Genomic DNA, 10,319 nt, shown 5'->3' with positions numbered 1-10,319 from the left:
AGACCCAAGAACCGCATAAGATACCTGCATTCATCTATCAGTAACGCTACATTCTCTACAGACCACTCAATCGTTGACGCAAATTATGTGAACAACAACTAAAGTAGACGAGATAGCAGACGAAAACTTCCCGTACTGCTAACACTAAAGCGTAGAGTCCGTAAACTCCCTCTGATGGTTCACTAAAAGACCTACAACCAGCAGAAAACATGCCAACACAAGCGAATACGTAGCGAACCGACCGAATGCCGTTTGTTCAACCGCGCCTAGCGTTTAAGCCTGAGAGAATTACCCGTTCGTTGTTGCACTTTCTCTTGGGTTGGCTTCGGTATTCGGGGGCTTAGTTCTCCTGGCGATTTGCAAGTTTGGAAACTTCTGTATGCTTTCGAAGTTGTCAGTCCCTGCCAAATTTGGAGGGTAACAATACCCTGCTTATCAGAATAAAAGACAAATTTCCTTTACTTTACGTTTATGGTCACAAATTTTTTGTCATCCGACTACCGGTTTCGGTCTATAATGACCATCTTCAAATCTGTTTTATAAAAACATGTCCTAATATACTAGAGCCATAGTGGCACGTGATGATGCCACTGTGGCTCCAGTGTGTTAGAATATTTCGTATGGAATATTTCGTAGTCACAAATTTCGATGTTACGTCTCTTCATATTCCCATTACTTTCGTCTTTCTTCGATTTACTCGTAATCCAGATCTTATGTGTGCCACTTGGGGCTGAATAACACTAAATTTTTAATTTTCTGCTGGATCTGACAAGAAATATGACGCATGTATTAGTATCTTTACTGTAGATTTGTGACCGCCATCTACCAGCACGCTAGCTCGCCGACCTCGTCTGCAGCCGGACCTTTGTTGAATCATCTGATAGTAACAATGAGCGTATGGCATTGGTGGCCGGGTGACCCCTCGCGGGGCGGTTCGGCCGCCGCTCCACAAGTCCTTTAACGCCACTACGGCGACTGGCGAGTGAATGAGGATGAAATGATGATGAAAGACACACAACACCCAGTCAGCTGGAGGCAGAGAACACGGGACCCCGCGCGCGGGAAGCGAGAACGCTACCGCAAGACCATGAGCCGCGGACAATCATCTGATAATGACTTGCTTGGAAATAGAAAGCTACAATTAAATTACTTGTGTCACCCGATGCGCAAAAATTACACGTAAGGATATCGTTTGGAGGAAAAACCAGCTGCATGAATATCAGGTGCTGAGATGAGAAAACAGTCCTACGTAAAGAAGGGGAAGCAGAAACGTGGAAGGAGTATACAGAGGGTCTGTACAGGGGAAATAAACTTGAGGGCAGTATTACAGAGGTGAAACAGGACGTAGGTGAAAATGAGATGGGAGATATTACACTGCCATGACGTAAGTCCTCCATCTGGTGAGCAAGCTGTATGAGACAGACTTAAAGAAGAATGTAGTAATTCTAGATCCAAAGAAAGCAATTGCTCGCGGTTGCAGAATACTAACACGATTTCTCTACAGAGGAATGGAGAAACTGATAGAAGCCGATCTCGGCGGAGATCATTTTGGATTTCAGAGAAATGCAAGACATGCGAGGCAGTACTTATCCTACGATTTACATTAGAAGATAGGACAAGGAAGGGCAAATCTACGTTAATAGCGTTTGTGGACTGCGCGAAAGTATAGGAAGCGAAAGGCTATTCACTACTTGTACAGAAATCGGATGGCAGTTATAAGAGGCGATGGATATGAAATGGGAGCAGTGGTTGAGAAGGGACTGAGACAGGGTTGTAGCCTATCCCTGATGTTGTTCAATCTGAACATTCTGTAAGCAGTAAAGGACATCAAAGAAAAGTTTGGAGTAGGAACGGAAGTTCAGGGAGAAGAAATAAAAACTTTGAGGTTTGCCGAGGACGCTGTAATTCAGTCAGAGACGGCAAAGGACTTGGAAAATCAGCTGAACGGAATGCACAGTGTCTTGAAACTAGGATATAAGATGAACAGTAACAAAGGCAAAACAAAGATAATGCAATGCAGTCGAATTAAATCAGGTGATGCTGAGGGAAGTAAAGTAGGAAACGAGACACTTAAAGTAGTAGATGGGTTTTGCTAGTCGAGAAGCAAATTAACTGATTATGGGGGAAGTAGGGTGGATATTAAATATAGACTGGCAATGGCAAGGAAAACGCTTCAGAAGCAAACAAATTTGTTAACACTGAATACAAAATCAAGCGTTAGGAATTATTTCTGAAGGTATTTTTTCACGGGCTGTCCACCGGACACCTCTTACCACTTAATCTGAAGTGCTGCGATGGGAAGTTTCCCTTGTGAGTAGACAAGACGAGTAGCTGACGCAACTTCTTAGACCTGAAGATGTTCCAGTGTGATCGAAAAATGTAATCTAATTAAAAATGTTCGACTGAGACGGAGCAGTAAATGAGAATTACACTGAAGCGCCAAAGAAACTGATATAGGCATGCTTATTCAAGTACAGAGATATGTAAACAGACAGACTAGGGTACAGCGGTAGGCAACGCCTATATAAGACAACAAGTGTCTGGCGTAGGCCGCGCGGTGTGCCCGTGCGGTTTGGGGCGCCATGTCACGGATTGCATGGCCCCTCCTGCCGGAGGTTAGAGCTCTTCCTCAGGCATGGGTTTGTGTGTAGTTCTTAGCATCAGTTAGTTTAAGTAGTGTGTAAGTCTAGGGACCGATGACCTCAGCAGTTTGGGCCCTTAGCAATTCACACAAATTTGAACATTTTTTTTTGTCTGGCGCAGTTATTAGATCGGTTACTGCTGCTACAATGGCAGGTTATCAAGATTGAAGTGAGTGTCAACATGGTATTATACTCGGTGCACGAGCGATGGGACACAGCATTTCTGAAGTAGCATGAAGTGAGGATTTTACCGAACAACCATTTCACGAATTTCGCCGTGAACATCAGGAAACCGGTAAAACATCAAATCTCCGAAATCGCTACGGCCGAAAAGAAACCCTGCAAGAATGGGACCAACGACGACTGAAGAGAATCGGTCAACGTGACAGAAGTGCAACACTTCAGCAAACTGCTGCAGATTTCAATGCTGGGTCATCAAGAAGTGGCAGCGTGAGACCCATTGAACGATACATCATGGACACGGGCTTTCGGAGCCGAAGGCCTACTCGTGTGCTCTTGATGACTGGATGACACAAAGCTTGACGCCTCGCCTTGCCCCATCCACACCAACATTGGACTGTTGGTGGATCAAATGGCTCTGAGCACTATAGGACTTAACTTCTGAGGTCAGCAGTCCCCTAGAACTTAGAACTACTTAAACCTAACTAAGATAAGGACATCACACACATCCATGCCCGAGGCAGGATTCGAACCTGCAACCGTAGTGGTCGCGCGGTTCCAGACTGTAGCGCCTGGAACCGCTCGGCCGCTCCGGCCGGCGGACTGTTGATGACTGGAAACATGTTGCCTGGTCGGACGAGTCTCGTTTCAAATTGTATCGTGCGGATGGGCGTGTACGGGTGTGGAGAAAACCTCATGAATCCACGGACCGTGCACGTCAGAGGGGGACTGTTCTAGCTGGTGGAGGCTCTGTAATAATGTGGGGCGTGTGTAGATGGTGTGATACGGAACCCCTGATACGTCTAGTAACGACACTGACAGGTGACACTTACGTAAGCATCCTGTCTGATCACCTGCATCCAGTCATATCTACTGCGCATTCCGACGGAATTGGGCAATTCCAGCAGTACAATGAGACACCCCACACATCCAGATTTACTACAGAGTGGCTCCAGGAACACTCTTCTGATTTCAAACACTTCCGCTGGCCACCAAACTCCTCAGACATGAATGTTATTGGGCATATCTGGGATGCCTTGCAACGTGCTGTTCAGAAGAGATCTCGACCCCTTCATATGTTATGAGTTTATGGACAGCCCTACAATATTCACGGCGCCAATTCCATCCAGCACTACTTAAGATATTCGAGTCCATGCGCCGTCGAGTTGCGGCACTTCTCTGTGTTTGCGGATACATTATACGATATTAGGCAGGTGTACCACTTTCTTTGGCTCTTCAGTTTAATTTAATAACGAGAAGGTACTGAACAGAACTGAGGAGACGAGGAATCTATGGTACAACTTGACGAAAAGAAGGGATCGGATGAGAGAAGAGAAAGCATTCCGAGACATCAAGGGATTATCAGTTTCATGGTGGAGGGAAGTGTGTGTGTGGGGGGGGGGGGGGGAAGGGGAGTGGAGTGGGGGGGAGGGGGTGACACGAAGAGATGAATACAATAAGCAGATTAAAGAGGATGTAGATTGCAGTAGTTACTCGGTGATGGAGAGGCTTGCACAGTAGCGTGGAGAGCTGCATCAAACCAGTCCTGAAACTGAAGACCAAAACAACAACAACGTCGACTTTTATGTGAGTGCAGGCTTTCGCGGCGAATTTCATATATGAAGTCTTCACGGGTTGTCAGCCGAGTAGCGTCGTCGTCTCCTAGCAACGTTTCGATGGAATGCGTCTCGCCTGTAGATGATGGAGACTCATTCCATCGAAACGTTGATAGGAGACGATGACGCTACTCGGCTGACAACCCGTGAAGACTTCATAAACGTCTGCTTTGTTTTAGTATGAGGCGATGTGACCCTTAAAAATGATTTTGGCAGGGTCGGCGCTTGAAACCTCTCACCGAGAATGTGTTAACAAGGAAGAAGGCCGCGGGCGTGGCGACATCGACAAAATTGCGCGGAAAAGCGGATCCTGCGCAGTTCGTCTGGGGCGCAGAGGCGGCCTGCTTTCGTGCGCGGCTGTGGTCGCGGAGAAACCGGCCGGCGCGGCCCGTTTCGCCTTATACAGCGCCATCGTCGGGACGCGCAGGAATCCGCGGCCAGGGCAGGGCAGCGCAGGCCACAGCGCGCCACACCGGCTGACCCCGCGCCCGCCGGACGCGCCAGCCACTACAGTAGCCCCCAGTCGCCGCCGCCGCCGCCGCCACAGCTGCCCGCGGCGCGGCTTCCGGAAACACCTCGTCTCGCGCTCAGTCGTAACACCGCCTCCGCCGTCTGTCGAGTCTGGCGCCGCACCGCCGTTAAACTCCGAGTCGCTCGTAACGCCGTAATTGCCGCAGCTCTATGCGGAAGGTGGGCATATTCTAACGCGAACAGCTCTGGGCGACAGTTCAGAAATTACTTCACCCACGGCGTCTTTGACGCCGCCGGAGCGGCGCCAGTATGCTCTCAGTATTAGACTCGCACTTCCCTCTCTCATGCTCAGCCTATTACGGACGGAGCACTAGCTCAGTCTGGCAAGGATGGCGGAAGAGAGAGAGAGAGAGAGAGAGAGAGAGAGAGAGAGAGAGACGGAGCGGAGGAGAGTTCTTGCCAGTTTTTACTGTCTCGTAGACAAAGAGCAATTTTCTTGGTTCAATGTTCAAGAAAACAGTCATCTAATAATACTATAATTTATTTAGTAAATACAGTCGTTGTGACATACAAGTCGGCAGCTTCTATTTTTAAATGACTGGTCCCGACCTACCACAGATATCATCATCAGATCTACATTCCGTGGTGACTGAATTTTTTGCCGGCCGTTGTGGCCGTGCGGTTCTAGGCACTTCAGTCCGGAACCGCGTGCTGCTACGGTCGCAGGTTCGAATCCTGCCTCGGGCATGGATGTGTGTGATGTCCTTAGGTTAGTTAGGTTAAAGTACTTCTAAGTTCTAGGGGACTGATGACCTCAGATGTTTGGTCCCACAGTGCTCAGAGCCATTTGAACCATTTTGAACTGAATTTTTTAAATTTAATTTATAGCTCATTTAAAGAGCTTGAATCGTCCCCTTAGAAAAATTTATGAATTACAGTGCTGATAAACATCTTACGTCATTTGATTTACAAACAGCTGAGCAAAACCGAACGTACTCAGACATTTTTCTCTTTACTTATTCTGATCATCAATAAACTGACACAATATTTTTAGTGCAACGCAATCTGACTTTCAATAATCCCTACAAAAGAATGGCCCTGACTAACAATAACCTATACCTTTCATGAATCACTTACCTCACAAAAATCTTCGTTACTCGAATTACTGCTATGCAGCGAGCGCCAATACTGCCAGCCAGCTAAATAAAAGATTCTAACGACTGAACGCACTAACTACTGATAGGCATAGTTATCAAATGAAAGATTTTGATAGACAACAAACAATGTATTTACCTTAATAATATTCAAAAGTCATCATATATGTATCAGTTCGTGATATACAGTATTAAAAATTCACTCTTTCTGATGGAAACACGTCCAGATCGTCCGCTCTCAAAATTCTGCCCTCTCTCTCCCCACATCCACCACTGCTGGCGGCTCACCTCCAACTGCGCAACGCTACGCGCTGTTAACAGCCAACTGCCCAACACTACAATAGCAAATATTCCAACAATGCAAACCAGCCACAGACTTCACGCATCACAGTCAGTAATTTTCATATAGACCGCTACGTGGCGCTACCAACATAAAAACCTAAACAGCCTGCTTATAAGCTATTGCCTTACATTTTATAACTGATAGTTCACAGCTTTTCATGTGTATTACAAAACATATTCCACATTCCAAACAGCAATTGAGGCGCTGAGATCAGAAACGGGACTTGTCATCATTTTTGGGGTATATGAGTTATTACTGTAGTTGGTATTTTCACGCGATTCCGCATCTGTTGGTCCTGAAATGGGATTTGTTCAGTGATTTTTCCCAGTCAAAATCTGTGTTGAAATTACGTTTCGTGCAGAAAGAGGACTTGTCACACAGACAAGTCCTTATATTGCACGAAAGAACGTGAGGCATGAGGGCAGCACTGTAGCGGTTTGCAGTAATCAGCTGTGAGGTTTCCAGATAGCTTCGTTGACGGAACCGTCAGACCAGTCCGAAGACGATCTACATGACTTTAGAAGGAAGAAAAGGCGCTCCGAATTGTGGAAGAGGAATGTGACTAAACAAAAGAAGGTCAAGGGTTTGGAGCATGCCAATTGGAAAAGAAACATTGTACCTAGGAGGGTAACAGGTGTAGATTGCAGATAAATAGTCACATAGTCTTCATTGTTTGAATTCTCTATACACAATGTAATAGTCTATAGCAGAGGCAAGTTGTGTACAAACGTACTAAAATGTGAACATAAATTCCTTTCACGGACCCAAAGTTTAAATTTATTTTTTAGTTGTAATACAGCAAATCGGTAAAAATATGTTATTCGGCGAGTATATAGGTTAATAACACACTAATATCTGGTTACAGATGCCGGCGTAAATATTTTGAGAAGTTCTCATTTGCCGAGAAGGAGCTATTACTGACAGAATTCAACAATATGCCCGACAAAGATGGACAGGATGGGCTCTTGAGTGCTCACATTCTTCCCTTTTTTCCAAAAGCAAGGAGACCGCGCCCAAATTCCATTACCCATCGTGGAAGGACATCAAATTATTATTATAAGGTAAATGGCATGACAACTGTAATATTATTTTATTAACCATCTCGTTCCCGAATTATGTACATCTTCGATCCATGTTTAGTAATATCTTTAAGGCAAATCGTTAACGCATGTATTTAATAGGGTTACAGTATTACGATTATGTAGATTTTTGTTTAATGGTACTAATTCAATTGTATCTGCAGGTGAAAGTTGGTTTCGAGGGAACTATGGTATGCAAGAAAGCTTAATTATTGCACTGCAAGGCATGTCAAAACGCCGAGTGGAGAAGAGTGTGCCGCTTGTCAATATTTCAGTACAATGACTGTTGTTAAAATGAAATGGCTCTGAGCACTGTGGTGTCACCGCCACACACCACACTTGCTAGGTGGTAGCCTTTAAATCGGCCGCGGTCCGTTAGTATACGTCGGACCCGCGTGTCGCCACTATAAGTGATTGCAGACCGAGCGCCGCCACACGGCAGGTCTAGAGAGACTTCCTAGCACTCGCCCAGTTGTACAAACGACTTTGCTAGCGATGGTTCACTGACAAAATACGCTCTCATTAGCCGAGACGATAGTTTAACATAGCCTTCAGCTACGTCATTTGCTACGACCCAGCAAGGCGCCATTGTCAGTTACTATTGATATTGTGAATCATGTACCGTCAAGACCGACGTTCTTCATTAACGGATTAAAGTTAAGTATTCCACCAGCTACGTCCGTTTTTCTAAATTCTAATTTCCTTGTCCTGTTCCAGACCTCACGCCAGCCTGCGTGAGCTAACGCGTGCCTTTCGGCCTCCTCTAGTAACACGGTGTTGGCTCTCCTGCCAACCAAAACAAGCACTATGGGACTTAACATCTGTGGTCATCAGTCCCCTAAAACGTAGAACTACTTAAACCTAACTAACCTAAGGACATCAGACACATCCATGTCCGAGGCAGGATTCGAACCTGCGACCGTAGCGGTCACGCGGTTCCAGTTTGAAGCGCCTAGAACCCCACGGACACAGCGCCGACGATGTTTAAATCAAAAAGGGGACATGTCTGTCACTTTCTACTACCATTTTCTATTAGTTGCCTTCATCCTATGGTTACAGATTGTCAGTATAACATTGCATTCTTCCTCACGAGGCTATGGGACTAACTATAAAGTTTAGGAATAACGCTGTTCAGAATTATACTGTTTTTTCAACATATCTCAGAACATCAATTGAGTGATATATCCCCTTTTTGATCTCAACACCTCAATTACTGTTTTCAGCAGTGACAATGGAAGTAATAATAAATTAAAAGTAGATTAGAAACTGAAAGAAAAACACAAAAAATATTCAAATTTTAAGAAGATTTGATGAGAGGTGACAAGAAAGACGTGGAAAGAAAGAGAGAGAGAAATGTTACCCTATCTGAGTCAGCCTGGTCTCAAAGCCTCGGAATTACTTCGAGCGTTGCACTCCTGATTCGCTATAGTTTAGTTTACGGATTAAAATATCTAAACACTATTTATAAAAATGCCACTATAGCTATTATGTACATTGTGGAAAGCGCAGTGGTGTGTGAGTGTAAAGTATGCTATTTCTTGGGGTATTAATCAACTTACAGTTCCTATATTATGTGTCTTGAATTTACGTGTTATGTTGCTCGCATACTGAGTGTTCAGTTACATGTGTTACGTCCCAACAGCGGTATAATGACCGCAGGATGGATATGCCTGCTGTTTATCCTTAAGTTGCAACGTATTTACAGGGTTTATTGCATTACACTGTTTATTCTAATACAGTTTAATTATTCTGCTTGTAGATGTTTTGCGTACGTGTGTGTGCACACGTATTCTGCGTGCGTGTGGCGGCGACGACGACGACGTTCGCGAGGAGCTAAGGATATAACTCCAAAAAATTTAATTAAAATTATCTGTGGCCGGACCATAGAAGACGCCAACGGGGCATCCGAAGGCATTGTTCTGTGCCCCCATAAATTACCAGCCTTGTGTAATGCGGCTGCAAGAGCGGTCCGGCTAACCGCAAAAAAAAAAAAAAAAAGTACTTAAGATAATTTTAAATTAATTAAAAGAAATCATGGTGTGTAAGCAGCTAACTACTGGGCACATCGACAACTACGACAAGTTTTGCTACCAGCGGAATATTTAATCACTGCAGAATATTAACCCATTTCAGGCTGTGTTTTAATTAATTTTAGGTGGGCCGATCCCGGCGGTACTGCAATGCCGGGCCAACCCGCGGCGGAGGTGGAGCAAGCCCCTAGCACTCCGTCATGAGCCAAAAATGAGTTTAATATTCTGGTCCTGTGATGCAGGACGTATCAGATATTAAGCTGATAAGAACAGATTTTTTAGTCATTGAGGTAATACTCGGAAAGGAACTTAGGAAAGGTTCACATTCGGTAGGAATTGGAAACAGCCACGAAGGTATCCACCCGCCATTTAACGAGTTGACCCTTCTTGGTGATGTCCTATCCCGTAATCTCGGTCGGCCTTTGCACTGGCTGCAAACCAGGCCAGAGATTCAAAGGGCGCACATTGGTAAGTTGTCATTATGTGTAATGCTACCCCGAAGTGTGTTATGTAGAGTCTGGCCAGCTTGTACATGACTTTGGCAGCATTATCAGTCACTGTTCTGATGTGTTCGTCAAAGGACAGCCCTTCGTCGAGTTGCACACCAAGATGTGTTTCGTGTTTTACGTAGTCTTCGTGTGCTGATGTCGTGTATTTTTATAGTTGGATTCCTTTGTGGTGTTCCTTTGAGTAGTTTGTTGCGTTTGCACCACTGGCTGATGCTTGTGAGTAGCTGTGTTGACCGGTGGTCCAGCTGCGCTCTTGTGTCCGCGGACAGCACCGCCAGGAGATCATCTGCGTACG

At 45.3% G+C, this 10,319-nt stretch overlaps 1 pseudogene; it reads right to left on the bottom strand.

The window, feature by feature from the left end:
- Window positions 1-9,635: 9,635 nt before the first annotated feature.
- On the bottom strand, window positions 9,636-9,810 carry LOC126204713 (U2 spliceosomal RNA; annotated as a pseudogene).
- Between the last annotated feature and the right edge of the window lie 509 nt (window positions 9,811-10,319).

This window comes from Schistocerca nitens, chromosome 1 (genome assembly GCF_023898315.1).
Source record: "Schistocerca nitens isolate TAMUIC-IGC-003100 chromosome 1, iqSchNite1.1, whole genome shotgun sequence".
In the NCBI taxonomy this organism is placed as follows: Eukaryota; Metazoa; Arthropoda; class Insecta; order Orthoptera; family Acrididae; genus Schistocerca; species Schistocerca nitens.
Note: the sequence above shows the minus strand (reverse complement) of the source record. Positions and strands in the feature narration are given on the sequence as shown.